General features: G+C 43.2%; 1 non-coding gene across 1 annotated transcript; it reads left to right on the top strand.

Moving 5' to 3' along the window:
* Nucleotides 1-21,994: 21,994 nt before the first annotated feature.
* trnav-aac lies at nt 21,995-22,067 on the top strand. The gene has a single exon. It is a non-coding gene; the product is annotated as a tRNA-Val (tRNA).
* Nucleotides 22,068-27,093: the final 5,026 nt, after the last annotated feature.

Below are 27,093 nucleotides of genomic sequence, written 5' to 3'. Positions count from 1 at the left end.
GACAGGTGTCTGGATTTCACGCAGCTTGTCAATTTGCTGTAAAGGTGTCTGATTTTCCCTGACAGAGCACAGCACAAGCTCCAGTAGTTTCTGTGAAGAAATGGCCACCTGATAAAAGGTTTTTCACGCTACAAAGGCTTTTAAATCTGAGTAGGTTAAAGCAGGAACTCAAGGAAGTCTGCCTTTTCAATCTCCTGTGAAGCTGTCCATTTTTCCCTGACAGAGCACAGCACAAGCTCCAGTATTTTCTGTAAAGAAATGGCCCCCAAATAAAAGGTTTTTCACTCTAAGAAGGCATTTATCTCCAAGTAGGTTAGAGCAGGAACTCAAGGAAGTCTGCCTCGTCAATCTGCTGTGAAGCTATCCAATTTCACGTGTCTTGATTTCACGCAGCTTGTCAATTTGCTGTGAAGGTGTCCAATTTTCCCTGACAGAGCACAGCACAAGCTCCAGTAGTTTCTGTAAAGAAATGGCCACCTGATAAAAGGTTTTTCACTCAACGAAGGCTTTTATCTCCAAGTAGGTTAGAGCAGGAACTCAAGGAATTCTGCCTTGACACATGTGTGTATTTCACGCAGCTTGTCAGTTTGCTGTGAAGCTGTCCAATTTTCCCTGACAGAGCACAGCACAAGCTCCAGTATTTTCTGTAAAGAAATGGCCCCCAGATAAAAGTTTTTTCACTCTAAGAAGGCTTTTATCTCCAAGTAGGTTAGACCAGGAACTCAAGGAAGTCTGCCTTGTCAATCTGCTGTGAAGCTGTCCAATTTTCCTGACAGAGCACAGCACAAGCTCCAGTATTTTCTGTAAAGAAGTGGCCCCCAGATAAAAAGGTTTTCACTCTAAGAAGGCTTTTATCTCCAAGTAGGTTAGAGCAGGAACTCAAGGAAGTCTGCCTTGACACGTGTCTGGATTTCACGCAGCTTGTCAACTTGCTGTGAAGGTGTCCAATTTTCCTGACAGAACACAGCACAAGCTCCAGTATTTTCTGTAAAGAAATGGCCACCTGATAAAAGGTTTTTTACGCTACAAGGCTTTTAACTCTGAGTAGGTTAAAGCAGGAACTCAAGGAAGTCTGCCTTGACACGTGTGTGGATTTCACGCAGCTTGTCAATTTGCTGTTAAGGTGTCCAATTTTCCTGACAGAGCACAGCACAAGCTCCAGTATTTTCTGTAAAGAAATGGCCACCTGATAAAAGGTTTTTACGCTACAAGGCTTTTAACTCTGAGTAGGTTAAAGCAGGAACTCAAGGAAGTCTGCCTTGACACGTGTGTGGTGGATTTCACGCAGCTTGTCAATCTGCTGTGAAGCTGTCCAATTTTCCTGACAGAGCAAAGGTAAAAGGTTTTTCTGCCGCTCTAATCTGTGAAGGCATTTCTTTACACAGGTGTGAAGAAAAATATTGAGTCACTCTAGGCTGTGGTAACTGCCAGGCCAGCAGAGTCTGTGCTAGTATCCAAGTAATTTTCAACAAAGCACAAAAGAAATGACCATTGTGCATTTTTAAAAGCAGTTCTGCAGCTCCTGCTGTGAACTTAAGGAGGTCTTCTGTGAAACGCGTGTGGATTTCACGCAGCTTGTCAATCTGCTCTAATGGTGCGTAAGTTTCTCTGACAGAGCACAAATAAAGCTCCAGAATTTTCCGTAGTGTAGTGGTTATCACGTTCGCCTTACACGTGAAAGGTCCCCTGTTCGAAACCGGGTAGAAACAGGCACAGTCTTTATTGCTATCTGTAAAGAAATGGCCCCCAGATAAAAGGTTATTCACTCTAAGAAGGCTTTCCAAGTAGGTTAGAGCAGGAACTCAAGGAAGTCTGCCTTGACACGTGTCTGGATTTCACGCAGCTTGTCAATTTGCTGTGAAGGTTTGCAATTTTCCTGACAGAGCACAGCACAAGCTCCAGTATTCTCTGTAAAGAAATGGCCCCCAGATAAAAGGTTTTTCACTCTAAGAAGGCTTTTATCTCCAAATAGGTTAGAACAGGAACTCAAGGAAGTCTGCCTTGTCAATCTGCTGTGAAGCTGTCCAATTTTCCCTGACAGAGCACATCACAAGCTCCAGTATTTTCTATAAAGAAATGGCCCCAGATAAAAGGTTTTTCACTCTAAGAAGGCTTTTATCTCCAAGTAGGTTAGAGCAGGAACTCAAGGAAGTCTGCCTTGTCAATCTGCTGTGAAGATGTCCAATTTTCCTGACAGAGCACAGCACAAGCTCCAGCAGTTTCTGTAAAGAAATGGCCCCAGATAAAAGGTTTTTCACTCTAAGAAGGCCTTTATCTCCAAGTAGGTTAGAGCAGGAACTCAAGGAAGTCTGCATTGACAGGTGTGTGGATTTCACGCACCTTGTCAATTTGCTGTGAAGGTGTCCAATTTTCCCTGTCAGAGCACAGCACAAGCTCCAGTATTTTCTGTAAAGAAATGGCCCCCAGATAAAAGGTTTTTCACTCAACGAAGGCTTTTATCTCCATGTAGGTTAGAGCAGGAACTCAAGGAAGTCTGCCTTGACAGGTGTCTGGATTTCACGCAGCTTGTCAATTTGCTGTAAAGGTGTCTGATTTTCCTGACAGAGCACAGCACAAGCTCCAGTAGTTTCTGTGAAGAAATGGCCACCTGATAAAAGGTTTTTCACGCTACAAAGGCTTTTAAATCTGAGTAGGTTAAAGCAGGAACTCAAGGAAGTCTGCCTTTTCAATCTCCTGTGAAGCTGTCCATTTTTCCCTGACAGAGCACAGCACAAGCTCCAGTATTTTCTGTAAAGAAATGGCCCCAAATAAAAGGTTTTTCACTCTAAGAAGGCATTTATCTCCAAGTAGGTTAGAGCAGGAACTCAAGGAAGTCTGCCTCGTCAATCTGCTGTGAAGCTATCCAATTTCACGTGTCTTGATTTCACGCAGCTTGTCAATTTGCTGTGAAGGTGTCCAATTTTCCTGACAGAGCACAGCACAAGCTCCAGTAGTTTCTGTAAAGAAATGGCCCCAGATAAAAGGTTTTTCACTCTAAGAAGGCTTTTATCTCCAAGTACGTTAGAGCAGGAACTCAAGGAAGTCTGCCTTGTCAATCTGCTGTGAAGCTGTCCAATTTTCCCTGACAGAGCACAGCACAAGCTCCAGTATTTTCTGTAAAGAAATGCCCCCAGATAAAAGGTTTTTCACTCTATGAAGGCTTTTATCTCGAAGTAGGTTAGAGCAGGAATTCAAGGAAGTCTGCCTTGACAGGTGTCTGGATTTCACGCAGCTTGTCAATTTGCTGTGAAGGTGTCCAATTTTCCCTGACAGAGCACAACACAAGCTCCAGTAGTTTCTGTAAAGAAATGGCCACCTGATAAAAGGTTTTTCACGCTACAAAGGCTTTTAACTCTGAGTAGGTTAAAGCAGGAACTCAAGGAAGTCTGCCTTGTCAATCTGCTGTGAAGCTGTCCAATTTTCCCTGACAGAGCACAGCACAAGCTCCAGTATTTTCTGTAAAGAAATGGCCACCTGATAAAAGGTTTTTACTTTAAGAAGGCTTTTATCTCCAAATAGGTTAGAGCAGGAACTCAAGGAAATCTGCCTTGACACGTGTGTGGATGTCACGCAGCTTGTCAATTTGCTGTGAAGGTGTCCAATTTTCCCTGACAGAGCACAGCAGAAGCTCCAGTAGTTTCTGTAAAGAAATGGCCACCTGATAAAAGGTCTTTCACGCTACAAAGGCTTTTAACTCCAAGTAGGTTAAAGCAGGAACCCTAGGAAGTCTGCCTTGTCAATCTGCTGTGAAGGTGTCAATTTTTCCTGACAGAGCACAGCACAAGCTCCAGTATTTTCTGTAAAGAAATGGCCCCAGATAAAAGTTTTTTCACTCTAAGAAGGCTTTTATCTCCAAGTAGGTTAGAGCAGGAACTCAAGGAAGTCTGCCTTGTCAATCTGCTGTGAAGCTGTCCAATTTTCCCTGACAGAGCACAGCACAAGCTCCAGTATTTTCTGTAAAGAAATGGCCACCAGATAAAGGTTTTTCACTCTAAGAAGGCTTTTATCTCCAAGTAGGTTAGAGCAGGAACTCAAGGAAGTCTGCCTTGACACGTGTCTGGATTTCACGCAGCTTGTCAACTTGCTGTGAAGGTGTCCAATTTTCCCTGACAGAGCACAGCACAAGCTCCAGTAGTTTCTGTAAAGAAATGGCCACCTGATAAAAGGTTTTTCACGCTACAAAGGCTTTTAACTCCAAGTAGGTTAAAGCAGGAACTCTAGGAAGTCTGCCTTGTCAATCTGCTGTGAAGGTGTCCAATTTTCCTGACAGAACACAGCACAAGCTCCAGTATTTTCTGTAAAGAAATGGCCACCTGATAAAGGTTTTTCACGCTACAAGGCTTTTAACTCTGAGTAGGTTAAAGCAGGAACTCAAGGAAGTCTGCCTTGACACGTGTGTGGATTTCACGCAGCTTGTCAATTTGCTGTTAAGGTGTCCAATTTTCCCTGACAGAGCACAGCACAAGCTCCAGTATTTTCTGTAAAGAAATGGCCACCTGATAAAAGGTTTTTTACGCTACAAGGCTTGTAACTCTGAGTAGGTTAAAGCAGGAACTCAAGGAAGTCTGCCTTGACACGTGTGTGGATTTCACGCAGCTTGTTAATCTGCTGTGAAGGTGTCCAATTTTCCTGACAGAGCACAGCACAAGCTCCAGTATTTTCTGTAAAGAAATGGCCACCTGATAAAAGGTTTTTCACTTTAAGAAGGCTTTTATCTCCAAGTAGGTAAGAGCAGGAACTCAAGGAAGTCTGCCTTGACACGTGTCTGGATTTCACGCAGCTTGTCAATTTGCTGTGAAGGTGTCCAATTTTCCCTGACAGAGCACAGCACAAGCTCCAGTAGTTTCTGTAAAGAAATGGCCACCTAATAAAAGGTCTTTCACGCTACAAAGGCTTTTAACTCCAAGTAGGTTAAAGCAGGAACTCTAGGAAGTCTGCCTTGTCAATCTGCTGTGAAGCTGTCCAATTTTCCCTGACAGAGCACAGCACAAGCTCCAGTATTTTCTGTAAAGAAATGGCCACCTGATAAAAGGTGTTTCACTTTAAGAAGGCTTTTATCTCCAAGTATGTTAGAGCAGGAACTCAAGGAAGTCTGCCTCGTCAATCTGCTGTGAAGCTGTCCAATTTCACGTGTCTTGATTTCACGCAGCTTGTCAATTTGCTGTGAAGGTGTCCAATTTTCCTGACAGAGCACAGCACAAGCTCCAGTAGTTTCTGTAAAGAAATGGCCCCAGATAAAAGGTTTTTTACTCTAAGAAGGCTTTTATCTCCAAGTAGGTTAGAGCTGGAACTCAAGGAGGTCTGCCTTGTCAATCTGCTGTGAAGCTGTCCAATTTTCCGTGACAGAGCACAGCACAATCTCCAGTATTTTCTGTAAAGAAATGGCCACCAGATAAAAGGTTTTTCTCTCTAAGAAGGCTTTTATCTCCAAGTAGGTTAGAGCAGGAACTCAAGGAAGTCTGCATTGACACGTGTGTGGATTTCACGCAGCTTGTCAATTTGCTGTGAAGGTGTGCAATTTTCCTGACAGAGCACAGCACAAGCTCCAGTATTCTCTGTAAAGAAATGGCCCCAGATAAAAGGTTTTTCACTCTAAGAAGGCTTTTATCTCCAAGTAGTTTAGAACAGGAACTCAAGGAAGTCTGCAAGTCTGCCTTGTCAATCTGCTGTGAAGCTGTCGAATTTTCCTGACAGAGCACAGCACAACCTCCAGTATTTTCTATAAAGAAATGGCCCCCAGATAATAGGTTTTAAACTCTAAGAAGGCTTTTATCTCCAAGTAGGTTAGAGCAGGAACTCAAGGAAGTCTGCCTTGTCAATCTGCTGTGAAGATGTCCAATTTTCCCTGACAGAGCACAGCACAAGCTCCAGTATTTTCTGTAAGGAAATGGCCACCAAATAAAAGGTTTTTCACTCTAAGAAGGCTTTTATCTCCAAGTAGGTTAGAGCAGGAACTCAAGGAAGTCTGCCTTGTCAATCTGCTGTGAAGCTGTCCAATTTTCCCTGACAGAGCACAGCACAAGCTCCAGTATTTTCTGTAAAGAAATGGCCCCCAGATAAAAGGTTTTTCACTCTATGAAGGCTTTTATCTCGAAGTAGGTTAGAGCAGGAATTCAAGGAAGTCTGCCTTGACAGGTGTCTGGATTTCACGCAGCTTGTCAATTTGCTGTGAAGGTGTCCAATTTTCCCTGACAGAGCACAACACAAGCTCCAGTAGTTTCTGTAAAGAAATGGCCACCTGATAAAAGGTTTTTCACGCTACAAAGGCTTTTAACTCTGAGTAGGTTAAAGCAGGAACTCAAGGAAGTCTGCCTTGTCAATCTGCTGTGAAGCTGTCCAATTTTCCCTGACAGAGCACAGCACAAGCTCCAGTATTTTCTGTAAAGAAATGGCCACCTGATAAAAGGTTTTTCACTTTAAGAAGGCTTTTATCTCCAAATAGGTTAGAGCAGGAACTCAAGGAAATCTGCCTTGACACGTGTGTGGATGTCACGCAGCTTGTCAATTTGCTGTGAAGGTGTCCAATTTTCCCTGACAGAGCACAGCACAAGCTCCAGTAGTTTCTGTAAAGAAATGGCCACCTGATAAAAGGTCTTTCACGCTACAAAGGCTTTTAACTCCAAGTAGGTTAAAGCAGGAACTCTAGGAAGTCTGCCTTGTCAATCTGCTGTGAAGGTGTCCAATTTTCCCTGACAGAGCACAGCACAAGCTCCAGTATTTTCTGTAAAGAAATGGCCCCCAGATAAAAGTTTTTTCACTCTAAGAAGGCTTTTATCTCCAAGTAGGTTAGAGCAGGAACTCAAGGAAGTCTGCCTTGTCAATCTGCTGTGAAGCTGTCCAATTTTCCTGACAGAGCACAGCACAAGCTCCAGTATTTTCTGTAAAGAAATGGCCACCAGATAAAAGGTTTTTCACTCTAAGAAGGCTTTTATCTCCAAGTAGGTTAGAGCAGGAACTCAAGGAAGTCTGCCTTGACACGTGTCTGGATTTCACGCAGCTTGTCAACTTGCTGTGAAGGTGTCCAATTTTCCCTGACAGAGCACAGCACAAGCTCCAGTAGTTTCTGTAAAGAAATGGCCACCTGATAAAAGGTTTTTCACGCTACAAAGGCTTTTAACTCCAAGTAGGTTAAAGCAGGAACTCTAGGAAGTCTGCCTTGTCAATCTGCTGTGAAGGTGTCCAATTTTCCCTGACAGAACACAGCACAAGCTCCAGTATTTTATGTAAAGAAATGGCCACCTGATAAAAGGTTTTTCACGCTACAAGGCTTTTAACTCTGAGTAGGTTAAAGCAGGAACTCAAGGAAGTCTGCCTTGACACGTGTGTGGATTTCACGCAGCTTGTCAATTTGCTGTTAAGGTGTCCAATTTTCCCTGACAGAGCACAGCACAAGCTCCAGTATTTTCTGTAAAGAAATGGCCACCTGATAAAAGGTTTTTACGCTACAAGGCTTGTAACTCTGAGTAGGTTAAAGCAGGAACTCAAGGAAGTCTGCCTTGACACGTGTGTGGATTTCACGCAGCTTGTCAATTTGCTGTGAAGGTGTCCAATTTTCCCTGACAGAGCACAGCACAAGCTCCAGTAGTTTCTGTAAAGAAATGGCCACCTAATAAAAGGTCTTTCACGCTACAAAGGCTTTTAACTCCAAGTAGGTTAAAGCAGGAACTCTAGGAAGTCTGCCTTGTCAATCTGCTGTGAAGCTGTCCAATTTTCCCTGACAGAGCACAGCACAAGCTCCAGTATTTTCTGTAAAGAAATGGCCACCTGATAAAAGGTGTTTCACTTTAAGAAGGCTTTTATCTCCAAGTATGTTAGAGCAGGAACTCAAGGAAGTCTGCCTCGTCAATCTGCTGTGAAGCTGTCCAATTTCACGTGTCTTGATTTCACGCAGCTTGTCAATTTGCTGTGAATGTGTCCAATTTTCCCTGACAGAGCACAGCACAAGCTCCAGTAGTTTCTGTAAAGAAATGGCCCCCAGTTAAAAGGTTTTTCACTCTAAGAAGGCTTTTATCTCCAAGTAGGTTAGAGCTGGAACTCAAGGAGGTCTGCCTTGTCAATCTGCTGTGAAGCTGTCCAATTTTCCGTGACAGAGCACAGCACAATCTCCAGTATTTTCTGTAAAGAAATGGCCACCAGATAAAAGGTTTTTCTCTCTAAGAAGGCTTTTATCTCCAAGTAGGTTAGAGCAGGAACTCAAGGAAGTCTGCATTGACACGTGTGTGGATTTCACGCAGCTTGTCAATTTGCTGTGAAGGTGTGCAATTTTCCTGACAGAGCACAGCACAAGCTCCAGTATTCTCTGTAAAGAAATGGCCCCCAGATAAAAGGTTTTTCACTCTAAGAAGGCTTTTATCTCCAAGTAGTTTAGAACAGGAACTCAAGGAAGTCTGCCTTGTCAATCTGCTGTGAAGCTGTCGAATTTTCCTGACAGAGCACAGCACAACCTCCAGTATTTTCTATAAAGAAATGGCCCCCAGATAATAGGTTTTAAACTCTAAGAAGGCTTTTATCTCCAAGTAGGTTAGAGCAGGAACTCAAGGAAGTCTGCCTTGTCAATCTGCTGTGAAGATGTCCAATTTTCCTGACAGAGCACAGCACAAGCTCCAGTATTTTCTGTAAGGAAATGGCCACCAAATAAAAGGTTTTTCACTCTAAGAAGGCTTTTATCTCCAAGTAGGTTAGAGCAGGAACTCAAGGAAGTCTGCCTTGACACATGTCTGGATTTCACGCAGCTTGTCAATTTGCTGTGAAGGTGTCCAATTTTCCTGACAGAGCACAGCACAAGCTCCAGCAGTTTCTGTAAAGAAATGGCCCCAGATAAAAGGTTTTTCACTCTAAGAAGGCTTTTATCTCCAAGTAGGTTAGAGCAGGAACTCAAGGAAGTCTGCATTGACACATGTGTGGATTTCACGCAGCTTGTCAATTTGCTGTGAAGGTGTCCAATTTTCCCTGTCAGAGCACAGCACAAGCTCCAGTGTTTTCTGTAAAGAAATGGCCCCCAGATAAAAGGTTTTTCACTCTACGAAGGCTTTTATCTCCATGTAGGTTAGAGCAGGAACTCAAGGAAGTCTGCCTTGACAGGTGTCTGGATTTCACGCAGCTTGTCAATTTGCTGTAAAGGTGACTGATTTTCCCTGACAGAGCACAGCACAAGCTCCAGTAGTTTCTGTAAAGAAATGGCCACCTGATAAAATGTTTTTCACGCTACAAAGGCTTTTAAGTCTGAGTAGGTTAAAGCAGGAACTCAAGGAAGTCTGCCTTGTCAATCTCCTGTGAAGCTGTCCATTTTTCCCTGACAGAGCACAGCACAAGCTCCAGTATTTTCTGTAAAGAAATGGCCAACTGATAAAAGGTTTTTCACTTTAAGAAGGCTTTTATCTCCAAGTAGGTTAGAGCAGGAACTCAAGGAAGTCTGCCTAGACACGTGTCTGGATTTCACGCAGCTTGTCAATTTGCTGTGAAGGTGTCCAATTTTCCCTGACAGAGCACAGCACAAGCTCCAGTAGTTTCTGTAAAGAAATGGCCCCCAGATAAAAGGTTTTTCACTCTAAGAAGGCATTTATCTCCAAGTAGGTTAGAGCAGGAACTCAAGGATGTCTGCCTTGTCAATCTGCTGTGAAGCTGTCCAATTTTTGAAACAGTGAAACGCGTATGGATTTCACGCAGCTTGTCAATCTGCTATTATGGTGTGTAATTTTCCCTGACAGAGCACAAGTAAAGCTCCAGGAGTTTCTGTAGTGTAGTGGTCATCGCGTTTGCCTAACATTTCTTTACAGAAACATAGCTTCTTGTTTTGCGAGAGTTCCTAAAGTCTTTGCGACGTTCCAGGTAAATCATGGTAGAGAAAGAGTAAAAGTTTCCATAGTTTAGTGGTTATCACGTTCGACTCACACGCGAAAGGTCCCTGAGCAGGAACTCAAGGAAGTCTGCCTTGTCAATCTGCTGTGAAGCTGTCCAATTTTCCCTGACAGAGCACAGCACAAGCTCCAGTAGTTTCTGTAAAGAAATGGCCACCTGATAAAAGATTTTTCACGCTACGAAGGCTTATAACTCTGAGTAGGTTAAAGCAGGAACTCTAGGAAGTTTGCCTTGTCAATCTGCTGTGAAGCTGCCCAGTTTTCCCTGACAGAGCACAGCACAAGCTCCAGTATTTTCTGTTAAAAAAAATGGCCCCCAGATAAAAGGTTTTTCACTCTAAGAAGGCTTTTATCTCATAGTAGGTTAGAGCAGGAACTCAAGGAAGTCTGCATTGACACGTTTGTGGATTTCACACAGCTTGTCAATTTGCTGTGAAGGTGTCCAATTTTCCCTGACAGAGCACAGCAAAAGCTCCAGTATTTTCTGTATAGAAATGGCCACCTGATAAAAGTTTTTCACGCTACAAGGCTTTTAACTCTGAGTAGGTTAAAGCAGGAACTCAAAGAAGTCTGCCTTGACACGTGTGTGGATTTCACGCAGCTTGTCAATCTGCTCTAATGGTGTGTAATTTTCCCTGACAGAGCACAAGTAAAGCTCCAGGAGATTCTGTAGTGTAGTGGTCATCACGTTTGCCTAACATTTCTTTACAGAACTATAGCTTCTTGTTTTGCGAGAATTCCTAAAGTCTTTGCGACGTTCCAGGTAAATCATGGTAGAGAAAGAACAACAAGTTTCCATAGTGTACTGGTTATCACGTTAGCCCTACACGCGAAAGGTCCCGGGTGGAAACAGGCAGAGTCTTTATTGCTATCTGTAAAGAAATGGCCCCCAGACAAAAGGTTTTTCACTCTAAGAAGACTTTCCAAGTAGGTTAGAGCAGGAACTCAAGGAAGTCTGCCTTGACACGTGTCTGGATTTCACACAGCTTGTCAATTTGCTGTGAAGGTGTCCAATTTTCCTGACAGAGCACAACACAAGCTCCAGTATTCTCTGTAAAGAAATGGCCCCATATAAAAGGTTTTTCACTCTAAGAAGGCTTTTATCTCCAAGTAGGTTAGAGCAGGAACTCAAGGAAGTCTGCCTTGACACGTGTCTGGATTTCACGCAGCTTGTCAATTTGCTGTGAAGGTGTCCAATTTTACCTGACAGAGCACAGCACAAGCTCCAGTATTTTCTGTAAAGAAATGGCCCCCCAGATAAAAGGTTTTCACTCTATGAAGGCTTTTATCTCGAAGTAGGTTAGAGCAGGAACTCAAGGAAGTCTGCCTTGACAGGTGTCTGGATTTCATGCAGCTTGTCAATTTTCTGTGAAGGTGTCCAATTTTCCCTGACAGAGCACAGCACAAGCTCCAGTAGTTTCTGTAAAGAAATGGCCACCTGATAAAAGGTTTTTTACGCTACAAAGGCTTTTAACTCTGAGTAGGTTAAAGCAGGAACTCAAGGAAGTCTGCCTTGTCAATCTGCTGTGAAGCTGTCCAATTTTCCCTGACAGAGCACAGCACAAGCTCCAGTATTTTCTGTAAAGAAATGGCCACCTGATAAAAGGTTTTTCACTTTAAGAAGGCTTTTATCTCCAAATAGGTTAGAGCAGGAAGTCAAGGAAATCTGCCTTGACACGTGTGTGGATTTCACGCAGCTTGTCAATTTGCTGTGAAGGTGTCCAATTTTCCCTGACAGAGCACAGCACAAGCTCCAGTAGTTTCTGTAAAGAAATGGCCCCCAGATAAAAGGTTTTTCACTCTAAGAAGGCTTTTATCTCCAAGTAGGTTAGAGCTGGAACTCAAGGAGGTCTGCCTTGTCAATCTGCTGTGAAGCTGTCCAATTTTCCTGACAGAGCACAGCACAATCTCCAGTATTTTCTGTAAAGAAATGGCCACCAGATAAAAGGTTTTTCTCTCTAAGAAGGCTTTTATCTCCAAGTAGGTTAGAGCAGGAACTCAAGGAAGTCTGCATTGACACGTGTGTGGATTTCACGCAGCTTGTCAATTTGCTGTGAAGCTGTCCAATTTTCCCTGACAGAGCACAGCACAACCTCCAGTATTTTCTATAAAGAAATGGCCCCCAGATAAAAGGTTTTTCACTCTAAGAAGGCTTTTATCTCCAAGTAGGTTAGAGCAGGAACTCAAGGAAGTCTGCCTTGACACATGTCTGGATTTCACGCAGCTTGTCAATTTGCTGTGAAGGTGTCCAATTTTCCCTGACAGAGCACAGCACAAGCTCCAGCAGTTTCTGTAAAGAAATGGCCCCCAGATAAAAGGTTTTTCACTCTATGAAGGCTTTTATCTCGAAGTAGGTTAGAGCAGGAACTCAAGGAAGTCTGCCTTGACAGGTGTCTGGATTTCACGCAGCTTGTCAATTTGCTGTGAAGGTGTCCAATTTTCCCTGACAGAGCACAGCACAAGCTCCAGTAGTTTCTGTAAAGAAATGGCCACCTGATAAAAGGTTTTTTACGCTACAAAGGCTTTTAACTCTGAGTAGGTTAAAGCAGGAACTCAAGGAAGTCTGCCTTGTCAATCTGCTGTGAAGCTGTCCAATTTCCCTGACAGAGCACAGCACAAGCTCCAGTATTTTCTGTAAAGAAATGGCCACCTGATAAAAGGTTTTTCACTTTAAGAAGGCTTTTATCTCCAAATAGGTTAGAGCAGGAAGTCAAGGAAATCTGCCTTGACACGTGTGTGGATTTCACGCAGCTTGTCAATTTGCTGTGAAGGTGTCCAATTTTCCCTGACAGAGCACAGCACAAGCTCCAGTAGTTTCTGTAAAGAAATGGCCCCCAGATAAAAGGTTTTTCACTCTAAGAAGGCTTTTATCTCCAAGTAGGTTAGAGCTGGAACTCAAGGAGGTCTGCCTTGTCAATCTGCTGTGAAGCTGTCCAATTTTCCCTGACAGAGCACAGCACAATCTCCAGTATTTTCTGTAAAGAAATGGCCACCAGATAAAAGGTTTTTCTCTCTAAGAAGGCTTTTATCTCCAAGTAGGTTAGAGCAGGAACTCAAGGAAGTCTGCATTGACACGTGTGTGGATTTCACGCAGCTTGTCAATTTGCTGTGAAGGTGTGCAATTTTCCCTGACAGAGCACAGCACAAGCTCCAGTATTCTCTGTAAAGAAATGGCCCCCAGATAAAAGGTTTTTCACTATAAGAAGGCTTTTATCTCCAAGTAGTTTAGAACAGGAACTCAAGGAAGTCTGCCTTGTCAATCTGCTGTGAAGCTGTCCAATTTTCCCTGACAGAGCACAGCACAACCTCCAGTATTTTCTATAAAGAAATGGCCCCCAGATAAAAGGTTTTTCACTCTAAGAAGGCTTTTATCTCCAAGTAGGTTAGAGCAGGAACTCAAGGAAGTCTGCCTTGACACATGTCTGGATTTCACGCAGCTTGTCAATTTGCTGTGAAGGTGTCCAATTTTCCCTGACAGAGCACAGCACAAGCTCCAGCAGTTTCTGTAAAGAAATGGCCCCCAGATAAAGGTTTTTCACTCTATGAAGGCTTTTATCTCGAAGTAGGTTAGAGCAGGAACTCAAGGAAGTCTGCCTTGACAGGTGTCTGGATTTCACGCAGCTTGTCAATTTGCTGTGAAGGTGTCCAATTTTCCCTGACAGAGCACAGCACAAGCTCCAGTAGTTTCTGTAAAGAAATGGCCACCTGATAAAAGGTTTTTCACGCTACAAAGGCTTTTAACTCTGATTAGGTTAAAGCAGGAACTCAAGGAAGTCTGCCTTGTCAATCTGCTGTGAAGCTGTCCAATTTTCCCTGACAGAGCACAGCACAAGCTCCAGTATTTTCTGTAAAGAAATGGCCACCTGATAAAAGGTTTTTCACTTTAAGAAGGCTTTTATCTCCAAATAGGTTAGAGCAGGAAGTCAAGGAAATCTGCCTTGACACGTGTGTGGATTTCACGCAGCTTGTCAATTTGCTGTGAAGGTGTCCAATTTTCCTGACAGAGCACAGCACAAGCTCCAGTAGTTTCTGTAAAGAAATGGCCCCCAGATAAAAGGTTTTTCACTCTAAGAAGGCTTTTATCTCCAAGTAGGTTAGAGCTGGAACTCAAGGAGGTCTGCCTTGTCAATCTGCTGTGAAGCTGTCCAATTTTCCTGACAGAGCACAGCACAATCTCCAGTATTTTCTGTAAAGAAATGGCCACCAGATAAAAGGTTTTTCTCTCTAAGAAGGCTTTTATCTCCAAGTAGGTTAGAGCAGGAACTCAAGGAAGTCTGCATTGACACGTGTGTGGATTTCACGCAGCTTGTCAATTTGCTGTGAAGGTGTGCAATTTTCCTGACAGAGCACAGCACAAGCTCCAGTATTCTCTGTAAAGAAATGGCCCCCAGATAAAAGGTTTTTCACTATAAGAAGGCTTTTATCTCCAAGTAGTTTAGAACAGGAACTCAAGGAAGTCTGCCTTGTCAATCTGCTGTGAAGCTGTCCAATTTTCCTGACAGAGCACAGCACAACCTCCAGTATTTTCTATAAAGAAATGGCCCCCAGATAAAAGGTTTTCACTCTAAGAAGGCTTTTATCTCCAAGTAGGTTAGAGCAGGAACTCAAGGAAGTCTGCCTTGACACATGTCTGGATTTCACGCAGCTTGTCAATTTGCTGTGAAGGTGTCCAATTTTCCCTGACAGAGCACAGCACAAGCTCCAGCAGTTTCTGTAAAGAAATGGCCCCAGATAAAAGGTTTTTCACTCTATGAAGGCTTTTATCTCGAAGTAGGTTAGAGCAGGAACTCAAGGAAGTCTGCCTTGACAGGTGTCTGGATTTCACGCAGCTTGTCAATTTGCTGTGAAGGTGTCCAATTTTCCTGACAGAGCACAGCACAAGCTCCAGTAGTTTCTGTAAAGAAATGGCCACCTGATAAAAGGTTTTTCACGCTACAAAGGCTTTTAACTCTGAGTAGGTTAAAGCAGGAACTCAAGGAAGTCTGCCTTGTCAATCTGCTGTGAAGCTGTCCAATTTTCCCTGACAGAGCACAGCACAAGCTCCAGTATTTTCTGTAAAGAAATGGCCACCTGATAAAAGGTTTTTCACTTTAAGAAGGCTTTTATCTCCAAATAGGTTAGAGCAGGAAGTCAAGGAAATCTGCCTTGACACGTGTGTGGATTTCACGCAGCTTGTCAATTTGCTGTGAAGGTGTCCAATTTTCCCTGACAGAGCACAGCACAAGCTCCAGTAGTTTCTGTAAAGAAATGGCCCCCAGATAAAAGGTTTTTCACTCTAAGAAGGCTTTTATCTCCAAGTAGGTTAGAGCAGGAACTCAAGGAAGTCTGCCTTGTCAATCTGCTGTGAAGCTGTCCAATTTTCCCTGACAGAGCACAGCACAAGCTCCAGTAGTTTCTGTAAAGAAATGGCCACCTGATAAAAGGTTTTTCACGCTACAAAGGCTTTTAACTCTGAGTAGGTTAAAGCAGGAACTCAAGGAAGTCTGCCTTGTCAATCTGCTGTGAAGCTGTCCAATTTTCCCTGACAGAGCACAGCACAAGCTCCAGTATTTTCTGTAAAGAAATGGCCACCTTATAAAAGGTTTTTCACTTTAAGAAGGCTTTTATCTCCAAATAGGTTAGAGCAGGAAGTCAAGGAAATCTGCCTTGACACGTGTGTGGATTTCACGCAGCTTGTCAATTTGCTGTGAAGGTGTGCAATTTTCCCTGACAGAGCACAGCACAAGCTCCAGTATTCTCTGTAAAGAAATGGCCCCCAGATAAAAGGTTTTTCACTCTAAGAAGGCTTTTATCTCCAAGTAGTTTAGAACAGGAACTCAAGGAAGTCTGCCTTGTCAATCTGCTGTGAAGCTGTCCAATTTTCCCTGACAGAGCACAGCACAAGCTCCAGTAGTTTCTGTAAAGAAATGGCCACCTGATAAAAGGTTTATCACGCTACAAAAGGCTTTTAACTCTGAGTAGGTTAAAGCAGGAACTCAAGGAAGTCTGCCTTGTCAATCTGCTGTGAAGCTGTCCAATTTTCCTGACAGAGCACAGCACAAGCTCCAGTATTTTCTGTAAAGAAATGGCCACCTGATAAAAGGTTTTCACTTTAAGAAGGCTTTTATCTCCAAATAGGTTAGAGCAGGAAGTCAAGGAAATCTGCCTTGACACGTGTGTGGATTTCACGCAGCTTGTCAATTTGCTGTGAAGGTGTCCAATTTTCCCTGACAGAGCACAGCACAAGCTCCAGTAGTTTCTGTAAAGAAATGGCCCCAGATAAAAGGTTTTTCACTCTAAGAAGGCTTTTATCTCCAAGTAGGTTAGAGCTGGAACTCAAGGAGGTCTGCCTTGTCAATCTGCTGTGAAGCTGTCCAATTTTCCGTGACAGAGCACAGCACAATCTCAGTATTTTCTGTAAAGAAATGGCCACCAGATAAAAGGGTTTTTCTCTAAGAAGGCTTTTATCTCCAAGTAGGTTAGAGCAGGAACTCAAGGGAAGTCTGCATTGACACGTGTGTGGATTTCACGCAGCTTGTCAATTTGCTGTGAAGGTGTGCAATTTTCCTGACAGAGCACAGCACAAGCTCCAGTATTCTCTGTAAAGAAATGGCCCCAGATAAAAGGTTTTTCACTCTAAGAAGGCTTTTATCTCCAAGTAGTTTAGAACAGGAACTCAAGAAAGTCTGCCTTGTCAATCTGCTGTGAAGCTGTCCAATTTTCCCTGACAGAGCACAGCACAACCTCCAGTATTTTCTATAAAGAAATGGCCCCCAGATAAAAGGTTTTTCACTCTAAGAAGGCTTTAATCTCCAAGTAGGTTAGAGCAGGAACTCAAGGAAGTCTGCCTTGACACATGTCTGGATTTCACGCAGCTTGTCAATTTGCAGTGAAGGTGTCCAATTTTCCTGACAGAGCACAGCACAAGCTCCAGTATTTTCTGTAAAGAAATGGCCACCTGATAAAAGGTTTTTCACGCTACAAAAGCTTTTAACTCTGAGTAGGTTAAAGCAGGAACTCAAGGAAGTCTGCCTTGACACGTGTGTGGATTTCACGCAGCTTGTCAATTTGCTGTGAAGGTGTCCAATTTTCCCTGACAGAGCACAGCACAAGCTCCAGTATTTTCTGTAAAGAAATGGCCACCGGATAAAAGGTTTTTCACGCTACAAAAGCTTTTAACTCTGAGAAGGTTAAAGCAGGAACTCAAGGAAGTCTGCCTTGTCAATCTGCTGTGAAGCTGTCCAATTTTCCCTGACAGAGCACAGCACAAGCTCCAGTATTTTCTGTAAAGAAATGGCCACCTGATAAAAGGTTTTTCACGCTACAAAAGCTTTTAACTCTGAGAAGGTTAAAGCAGGAACTCAAGGAAGTCTGCCTTATCAATCTGCTGTGAAGCTGTCCAATTTTCCCTGACAGAGCACAGCACAAGCTCCAGTATTTTCTGTAAAGGAATGGCCACCTGATAAAAGGTTTTTCACTCTAAGAAGGCTTTTATCTCCAAGTAGGTTAGAGCAGGAACTCAAGGAAGTCTGCCTTGACACGTGTGGATTTCACGCAGATTGTCAATTTTCTGTGAAGGTGTCCAATTTTCCATGACAGAGCAAAGGTAAAAGGTTTTTCTGTAAAGAAATCTAATCTGTGAAGGCATTTTTTACACAGGTGTGAAGAAAAATATTGAGTCACTCTAGGCTGTGGTAACTGCCAGGCCAGCAGAGTCTGTGCTAGTATCCAAGTAATTTTCAACAAAGCACAAAAGAAATGACCACTTTGGATTCTCAAAAGCAGTTCTGCAGCTCCTGCTGTGAACTTAAGGAGGTCTTCTGCGAGAAATGCGTGTGGATTTCTGTAGTGTAGTGGTCATCGCGATCGCCTAACCCGCGAAAGGCCCTCGGTTCAAAACCGAGCAGAAATATTTCTTCTTGTTTTCTGAGAATTCATAAAGTCTTTTGCGACGTTCCAGGTAAATCATGGTAGAGAAAAAGAGCAAGTTTCCGTAGTGTAGTGGTTATCACGTTGCCTTACAGCTGTCGACAGGTCCCTGTACAGAAACAGGCACAGTCTTTATTGCTACCTGTAGAGATATGGCCCCCAGATAAAATGTTTTTCACGCTAAGAAGGCTTTTATCTCCACATAGGTTAGAGCAGGAACTCAAGGAAGTCTGAATTGTCAATCTGCTGTGAGGCTTTCCAATTTTCCTGACAGAGCACAGCACAAGCTCCAGTATTTTCTGTAAAGAAATGGCCCCCAAATAAAAGGTTTTTCACTCTAAGAAGGCTTTTATCTCCAAGTAGGTTAGAGCCGGAACTCAAGGAAGTCTGCCTTGTCAATCTGCTGTGAAGCTTTCCAATTTTCCCTGACAGAGCACAGCACAAGCTCCAGTATTTTCTGTAAAGAAATGGCCCCCAAATAAAAGGTTTTTCACTCTAAGAAGTCTTTTATCTCCAAGTAGGTTAGAGCAGGAACTCAAGGAAGTCTGCCTTGACACATGTCTGGATTTCACGCAGCTTGTCAATTTGCTGTGAAGGTGTCCAATTTTCCCTGACAGAGCACAGCACAAGCTCCAGTATTTTCTGTAAAGAAATGGCCCCCAGATAAAAGGTTTTTCACTCTATGAAGGCTTTTATCTCGAAGTAGGTTAGAGCAGGAACTCAAGGAAGTCTGCCTTGTCAATTTGCTGTGAAGGTGTCCAATTTTCCCTGACAGAGCACAGCACAAGCTCCAGTATTTTCTGTAAAGAAATGGCCACCTGATAAAAGGTTTTTCACGCTACAAAAGCTTTTAACTCTGAGTAGGTTAAAGCAGGAACTCAAGGAAGTCTGCCTTGACACGTGTGTGGATTTCACGCAGCTTGTCAAATTGCTGTGAAGGTGTCCAATTTTCCCTGACAGAGCACAGCACAAGCTCCAGTATTTTCTGTAAAGAAATGGCCACCTGATAAAAGGTTTTTCACGCTACAAAGGCTTTTAACTCTAAGTAGGTTAAAGCAGGAACTCAAGGAAGTCTGCCTTGACACGTGTGTGGATTTCACGCAGCTTGTCAATTTGCTGTGAAGGTGTCCAATTTTCCCTGACAGAGCACAGCACAAGCTCCAGTATTCTCTGTAAAGAAATGGCCCCCAGATAAAAGGTTTTTCACTCTAAGAAGGCTTTTATCTCCAAGTAGGTTAGAGCATGGTAGATCATGGTAGAGAAAGAAGAACAAGTCCCGTAGTGTAGTGGTTATCACGTTTGCCTCACACGTGAAAGGTCCCCGGCTGGAAACAGCCACAGTCTTTATTGCTATCTGTAAAGAAATGGCCCCCAGATAAAAGGTTTTTCACGCTACAAAGACTTTTAACTCCAAGTAGGTTAGAGCAGGAACTCAAGGAAATCTGCCTTGACACGTGTCTGGATTTCACGCAGCTTTTCAATTTGCTGTGAAGGTGTCCAATTTTCCCTGACAGAGCACAGCACAATCTCCAGTAGTTTCTGTAAAGAAATGGCCCCCAGATAAAAGGTTTTTCACTCTACGAAGGCTTCTATCTCCAAGTAGGTTAGAGCAGGAACTCAAGGAAGTCTGCCTTGACACGTGTCTGGATTTCACGCAGCTTGTCAATTTGCTGTGAAGGTGTCCAATTTTCTTTGAAAGAGCACAGCACAAGCTCCAGTAGTTTCTATAAAGAAATGGCCACCTGATAAAAGATTTTTCACGCTACGAAGGCTTATTACTCTGAGTAGGTGTTACGTGTTCGCGTTTTGTCGTGTGTTTTTTCTTCCCTCTCTCTGTTCTCCGCCCTTTACACTCTCAGTCACCGGTCATTGGTTCCCGTCACCCATCAATCATCATCAGCGCTGACGTCACCCATTCCGTAGTCTCCAATCATTCCTAACCACCTCAAATAAAAGAGCCCGCCAGACCACACACAAGCCCCCCCATTTTGTTTTGCTGTTTGCTCGCTACTTTTTGGAATACTGATGGTCATTGTATATTGCATTGTTTGATGTTCGTTACTGTGTATTGTTCTCCCGTTCCCTTTTCCACTCATATTGTTAGTTGTCATTCGTTGTGTGTTGTGAGGCCGGGGAGAAGTGGACAGGTAAGAACGTCACGTGACTTACATTGCAACACATAGGCATCTATTTTGTATAGTACATTAGGTTAGGGGCGCGTGCCACCCCAAGTACTTTTGTTTTGATTAGTGAGCGTAGTGTAAGTTAGGGCGTCACGGACGCTGAAGACATTTTTTTTCAAATAATTATTGTTGGTAGATAGTCTAGGGGGGAAGTTAAGTAGCTGGAGACGGTTTTGATTTATTTTCTTTACTTTAGCACCGCCCTCGTCTCTTCTTCCCGTTCCCTTCGTCTTGTGGTTTTTGTTTCTGTAAATAATGTAAATAGTGTACGTATATATATCTTTTTCCATTTTGTTCTATCACCATTGCACCTCTTGTATTTAATCATCACCTACACAAATAAAAAATTATTATCTTGTACATTAGTTTGCAAGGTTTTCTTTGTCCCACACACTATACGCACGTTTTTAATGTCTATCTTTTTAAATGTTATACCCCTGTACCCCTAGACCTACGTGGGGTCGTAACAGTAGGTTAAAGCAGGAAATCAAGGAAGACTGCCTTGTCAATCTGCTGTGAAGCAGTCCAATTTTCCCTGACAGAGCACAGCACAAGCTCCAGTATTTTCTGTAAAGAAATGGCCCCCAGATAAAAGGTTTTTCACTCTAAGAAGGCTTTTATCTCCAAGTTGGTTAGAGCAGGAACTCAAGGAAGTCTGCATTGACACGTGTGTGGATTTCACGCAGCTTGTCAATCTGCTGTGAAGCTGTCCAATTTTCCCTGACAGAGCACAGCACAAGCTCCAGTATTTTCTGTAAAAAAATGGCCCCCAGATAAAAGGTTTTTCACTCTAAGAAGGCTTTTATCTCCAAGTAGGTTAGAGCAGGAACTCAAGGAAGTCTGCCTTGTCAATCTGCTGTGAAGCTGTCCAATTTTTGAAACAGAGAAAACGCGTGTGGATTTCACGCAGCTTGTCAATCTGCTATAATGGTGTGTAATTTTCCCTGACAGAGCACAAGTAAAGCTCCAGGAGTTTCTGTAGTGTAGTGGTCATCGCGTTTGCCTAACATTTCTTTACAGAAACATAGCTTCTTGTTTTCCGAGAATTCCTAAAGTCTTTGCGACGTTCCAGGTAAATCATGGTAGAGAAATAAGAGTAAGTTTCCGTAGTGTAGTAGTTATCATGTTTGCCTCACACGCGAAAGGTCCCCGGCTGGAAACAGGCACAGTCTTTATTGCTATCTGTAAAGAAATGGCCCCCAGATAAAACGTTTTTCACTCTAAGAGGGCTTTTATCTCCAAGTAGGTTAGAGCAGTAACTCAAGGAAGTCTGCCTTGTCAATCTGCTGTGAAGGTGTCTAATTTTCCCTGACAGAGCACAGCACAAGCTCCAGTATTTTCTGTAAAGAAATGGCCACCTGATAAAAGTTTTTTCACGCTACAAGGCTTTTAACCCCAAGTAGGTTAAAGCGGGAATTCAAGGAAGTCTGCCTTGACACGTGTGTGGATTTCACGCAGCTTGTCAATTTGCTGTGAAGGTGTCCAATTTTCCCTGACAGAGCACAGCACAAGCTCCAGTAGTTTCTGTAAAGAAATGGCCACCTGATAAAAGGTTTTTCACGCTACAAAGGCTTTTAACTCCAAGTAGGTTAAAGCAGGAACTCTAGGAAGTCTGCCTTGTCAATCTGCTGTGAAGGTGTCCAATTGTCCCTGACCGAGCACAGCACAAGCTCCAGTATTTTCTGTAAAGAAATGGCCACCTGATAAAAGGTTTTTCACGCTACAAGGCTTTTAACTCTGAGTAGGTTAAAGCAGGAACTCAAGGAAGTCTGCCTTGACACGTGTGTGGATTTCACGCTGTTTGTCAATTTGCTGTGAAGGTGTCCAATTTTCCCTGACAGAACACAGCACAAGCTCCAGTATTTTCTGTATAGAAATGGCCACCTGATAAAAGGTTTTTCACGCTACAAGGCTTTTAACTCTGAGTAGGTTAAAGCAGGAACTCAAGGAAGTCTGCCTTGACACGTGTGTGGATTTCACACAGCTTGTCAATCTGCTGTGAAGCTGTCCAATTTTCCCTGACAGAACACAAGTAAAGCTCCAGGAGTTTCTGTAGTGTAGTGGTCATCACGTTCGCCTAACACGCGAAAGGTCCTCGGTTTAAAACCGAGCAGAAACATTGCTTCCTTTTTTGCGAGAATTCCTAAAGTCTTTGCGACGTTCCAGGTAAATCATGGTAGAGAAAGAAGAGTACGTTTCCGTAGTGTAGTGGTTATCACGTTCGCCTCACACGCGAAAGGTCCCCGGCTGGAAACAGGCACAGTCTTTATTGCTATCTGTAAAGAAATGGCCCCCAGATAAAAGGTTTTTCACTCTACGAAGGCTTTTATCTCCAAGTAGGTTAGAGCAGGAACTCAAGGAAGTCTGCCATGACACGTGTCTGGATTTCACGCAGCTTGTCAATTTGCTGTGAAGGTGTCCAATTTTCTTTGACAGAGCACAGCACAATCTCCAGTATTTTCTGTAAAGAAATGGCCACCTGATAAAAGGTTTTTTCACGCTACAAGGCTTTTAACTCTGAGTAGGTTAAAGCAGGAACTCAAGGAAGTCTGCCTTGACACGTGTGTGGATTTCACGCAGCTTGTCAATCTGCTCTAATGGTGTGTAATTTTCCCTGACAGAGCACAAGTAAAGCTCCAGGAGATTCTGTAGTGTAGTGGTCATCGCGTTTGCCTAACATTTCTTTACAGAAATATAGCTTCTTGTTTGCGCGAGAATTCCTAAAGTCTTTGCGACGTTCCAGGTAAATCATGGTAGAGAAAGAACAACAAGTTTCCGTAGTGTACTGGTTATCACGTTCGCCTTACACGCGAGTGGTCCCCGGGTGGAAACAGGCAGAGTCTTTATTGCTATCTGTAAAGAAATGGCCCCCAGACAAAAGGTTTTTCACTCTAAGAAGGCTTTCCAAGTAGGTTAGAGCAGGAACTCAAGGAAGTCTGCCTTGACACGTGTCTGGATTTCACACAGCTTGTCAATTTGCTGTGAAGGTGTCCAATTTTCCTGACAGAGCACAGCACAAGCTCCAGTATTTTCTGTAAAGAAATGGCCCCCAGATAAAAGGTTTTTCACTCTATGAAGGCTTTTATCTCGAAGTACGTTAGAGCAGGAACTCAAGGAAGTCTGCCTTGACAGGTGTCTGGATTTCACGCAGCTTGTCAATTTGCTGTGAAGGTGTCAATTTTTCCTGACAGAGCACAGCACAAGCTCCAGTAGTTTCTGTAAAGAAATGGCCACCTGATAAAAGGTTTTCACGCTTCAAAGGCTTTTAACTCTGAGTAGGTTAAAGCAGGAACTCAAGGAAGTCTGCCTTGTCAATCTGCTGTGAAGCTGTCCAATTTTCCCTGACAGAGCACAGCACAAGCTCCAGTATTTTCTGTAAAGAAATGGCCACCTGATAAAAGGTTTTTCACTTTAAGAAGGCTTTTATCTCCAAGTAGGTTAGAGCAGGAACTCAAGGAAGTCTGCCTTGAAACGTGTGTGGATTTCACGCAGCTTGTCAATTTGCTGTGAAGGTGTCCAATTTTCCTGACAGAGCACAGCACAAGCTCCAGTAGTTTCTGTAAAGAAATGGCCCCAGATAAAAGTTTTTCACTCTAAGAAGGCTTTAATCTCCAAGTAGGTTAGAGGAGGAACTCAAGGAAGTCTGCCTTGTCAATCTGCTGTGAAGCTGTCCAATTTTTCCTGAAAGAGCACAGCACAAGCTCCAGTATTTTCTGTAAAGAAATGGCCACCTGATAAAAGGTTTTTCACTTTAAGAAGGCTTTTATCTCCAAGTAGGTTAGAGCAGGAACTCAAGGAAGTCTGCCTTGAAACGTGTGTGGATTTCACACAGCTTGTCAATTTGCTGTGAAGGTGTCCAATTTTCCTGACAGAGCACAGCACAAGCTCCAGTAGTTTCTGTAAAGAAATGGCCCCCAGATAAAAGGTTTTTCACTCTAAGAAGGCTTTAATCTCCAAGTAGGTTAGAGCAGGAACTCAAGGAAGTCTGCCTTGTCAATCTGCTGTGAAGCTGTCCAATTTTCCCTGACAGAGCACAGCACAAGCTCCAGTATTTTCTGTAAAGAAATGGCCACCTGATAAAAGGTTTTTCACTTTAAGAAGGCTTTTATCTCCAAGTAGGTTAGAGCAGTAACTTAAGGAAGTCTGCCTTGAAACGTGTGTGGATTTCACGCAGCTTGTCAATTTGTTGTGAAGGTGTCCAATTTTCCCTGACAGAGCACAGCACAAGCTCCAGTAGTTTCTGTAAAGAAATGGCCCCAGATAAAAGTTTTTCACTCTAAGAAGGCTTTAATCTCCAAGTAGGTTAGAGCAGGAACTCAAGGAAGTCTGCCTTGTCAATCTGCTGTGAAGCTGTCCAATTTTCCCTGACAGAGCACAGCACAAGCTCCAGTATTTTCTGTAAAGAAATGGCCACCTGATAAAAGGTTTTTCACTTTAAGAAGGCTTTTATCTCCAAGTAGGTTAGAGCAGGAACTCAAGGAAGTCTGCCTTGAAACGTGTGTGGATTTCACGCAGCTTGTCAATTTGCTGTGAAGGTGTCCAGTTTTCTCTGACAGAGCACAGCACAAGCTCCAGTAGTTTCTGTAAAGAAATGGCCCCCAGATAAAAGTTTTTTCACTCTAAGAAGGCTTTAATCTCCAAGTAGGTTAGAGCAGGAACTCAAGGAAGTCTGCCTTGTCAATCTGCTGTGAAGCTGTCCAATTTTCCCTGACAGAGCACAGCACAAGCTCCAGTATTTTCTGTAAAGAAATGGCCACCTGATAAAAGGTTTTTCACTTTAAGAAGGCTTTTATCTCCAAGTAGGTTAGAGCAGGAACTCAAGGAAGTCTGCCTTGAAACGTGTGTGGATTTCACGCAGCTTGTCAAATTGCTGTGAAGGTGTCCAATTTTCCCTGACAGAGCACAGCACAAGCTCCAGTAGTTTCTGTAAAGAAATGGCCCCAGAAAAAGTTTTTCACTCTAAGAAGGCTTTTATCTCCAAGTAGGTTAGAGCAGGAACTCAAGGAAGTCTGCCTTGACACGTGTCTGGATTTCACGCAGCTTGTCAATTTGCTGTGAAGGTGTCCAATTTTCCTGACAGAGCACAGCACAAGCTCCAGTAGTTTCTGTAAAGAAATGGCCACCTGATAAAAGGTCTTTTACGCTACAAAGGCTTTTAACTCCAAGTAGGTTAAAGCAGGAACTCTAGGAAGTCTGCCTTGTCAATCTGCTGTGAAGGTGTCCAAATTTCCCTGACAGAGCACAGCACAAGCTCCAGTTTTTTCTGTAAAGAAATGGCCACCTGATAAAAGGTTTTTCACTTCAAGAAGGCTTTTATCTCCAAGTAGGTTAGAGCAGGAACTCAAGGAATTCTGCCTTGACACATGTGTGTATTTCACGCAGCTTGTCAGTTTGCTGTGAAGCTGTCCAATTTTCCCTGACAGAGCACAGCACAAGCTCCAGTATTTTCTGTAAAGAAATGGCCCCCAGATAAAAGTTTTTTCACTCTAAGAAGGCTTTTATCTCCAAGTAGGTTAGACCAGGAACTCAAGGAAGTCTGCCTTGTCAATCTGCTGTGAAGCTGTCCAATTTTCCCTGACAGAGCACAGCACAAGCTCCAGTATTTTCTGTAAAGAAGTGGCCCCCAGATAAAAGGTTTTTCACTCTAAGAAGGCTTTTATCTCCAAGTAGGTTAGAGCAGGAACTCAAGGAAGTCTGCCTTGACACGTGTCTGGATTTCACGCAGCTTGTCAACTTGCTGTGAAGGTGTCCAATTTTCCTGACAGAACACAGCACAAGCTCCAGTATTTTCTGTAAAGAAATGGCCACCTGATAAAAGGTTTTTACGCTACAAGGCTTTTAACTCTGAGTAGGTTAAAGCAGGAACTCAAGGAAGTCTGCCTTGACACGTGTGTGGATTTCACGCAGCTTGTCAATTTGCTGTTAAGGTGTCCAATTTTCCCTGACAGAGCACAGCACAAGCTCCAGTATTTTCTGTAAAGAAATGGCCACCTGATAAAAAGGTTTTTCACGCTACAAGGCTTTTAACTCTGAGTAGGTTAAAGCAGGAACTCAAGGAAGTCTGCCTTGACACGTGTGTGGATTTCACGCAGCTTGTCAATCTGCTGTGAAGCTGTCCAATTTTCCCTGACAGAGCAAAGGTAAAAGGTTTTCTGCCGCTCTAATCTGTGAAGGCATTTCTTTACACAGGTGTGAAGAAAAATATTGAGTCACTCTAGGCTGTGGTAACTGCCAGGCCAGCAGAGTCTGTGCTAGTATCCAAGTAATTTTCAACAAAGCACAAAAGAAATGACCATTGTGCATTTTTAAAAAGCAGTTCTGCAGCTCCTGCTGTGAACTTAAGGAGGTCTTCTGTGAAACGCGTGTGGATTTCACGCAGCTTGTCAATCTGCTCTAATGGTGCGTAAGTTTCTCTGACAGAGCACAAATAAAGCTCCAGAATTTTCCGTAGTGTAGTGGTTATCACGTTAGCCTTACACTTGAAAGGTCCCCTGTTGAAACCGGGTAGAAACAGGCACAGTCTTTATTGCTATCTGTAAAGAAATGGCCCCCAGATAAAAGGTTATTCACTCTAAGAAGGCTTTCCAAGTAGGTTAGAGCAGGAACTCAAGGAAGTCTGCCTTGACACGTGTCTGGATTTCACGCAGCTTGTCAATTTGCTGTGAAGGTTTGCAATTTTCCTGACAGAGCACAGCACAAGCTCCAGTATTCTCTGTAAAGAAATGGCCCCCAGATAAAAGGTTTTTCACTCTAAGAAGGCTTTTATCTCCAAATAGGTTAGAACAGGAACTCAAGGAAGTCTGCCTTGTCAATCTGCTGTGAAGCTGTCCAATTTTCCCTGACAGAGCACATCACAAGCTCCAGTATTTTCTATAAAGAAATGGCCCCCAGATAAAAGGTTTTTCACTCTAAGAAGGCTTTTATCTCCAAGTAGGTTAGAGCAGGAACTCAAGGAAGTCTGCCTTGTCAATCTGCTGTGAAGATGTCCAATTTTCCCTGACAGAGCACAGCACAAGCTCCAGCAGTTTCTGTAAAGAAATGGCCCCCAGATAAAAGGTTTTTCACTCTAAGAAGGCCTTTATCTCCAAGTAGGTTAGAGCAGGAACTCAAGGAAGTCTGCATTGACAGGTGTGTGGATTTCACGC

This window comes from Puntigrus tetrazona, unplaced genomic scaffold, assembly GCF_018831695.1.
Source record: "Puntigrus tetrazona isolate hp1 unplaced genomic scaffold, ASM1883169v1 S000000499, whole genome shotgun sequence".
Classification (NCBI taxonomy): domain Eukaryota; kingdom Metazoa; phylum Chordata; class Actinopteri; order Cypriniformes; family Cyprinidae; genus Puntigrus; species Puntigrus tetrazona.
The sequence above is the reverse complement of the archived record's forward strand: the minus strand, read 5'-3'. Positions and strand labels throughout refer to the sequence as shown.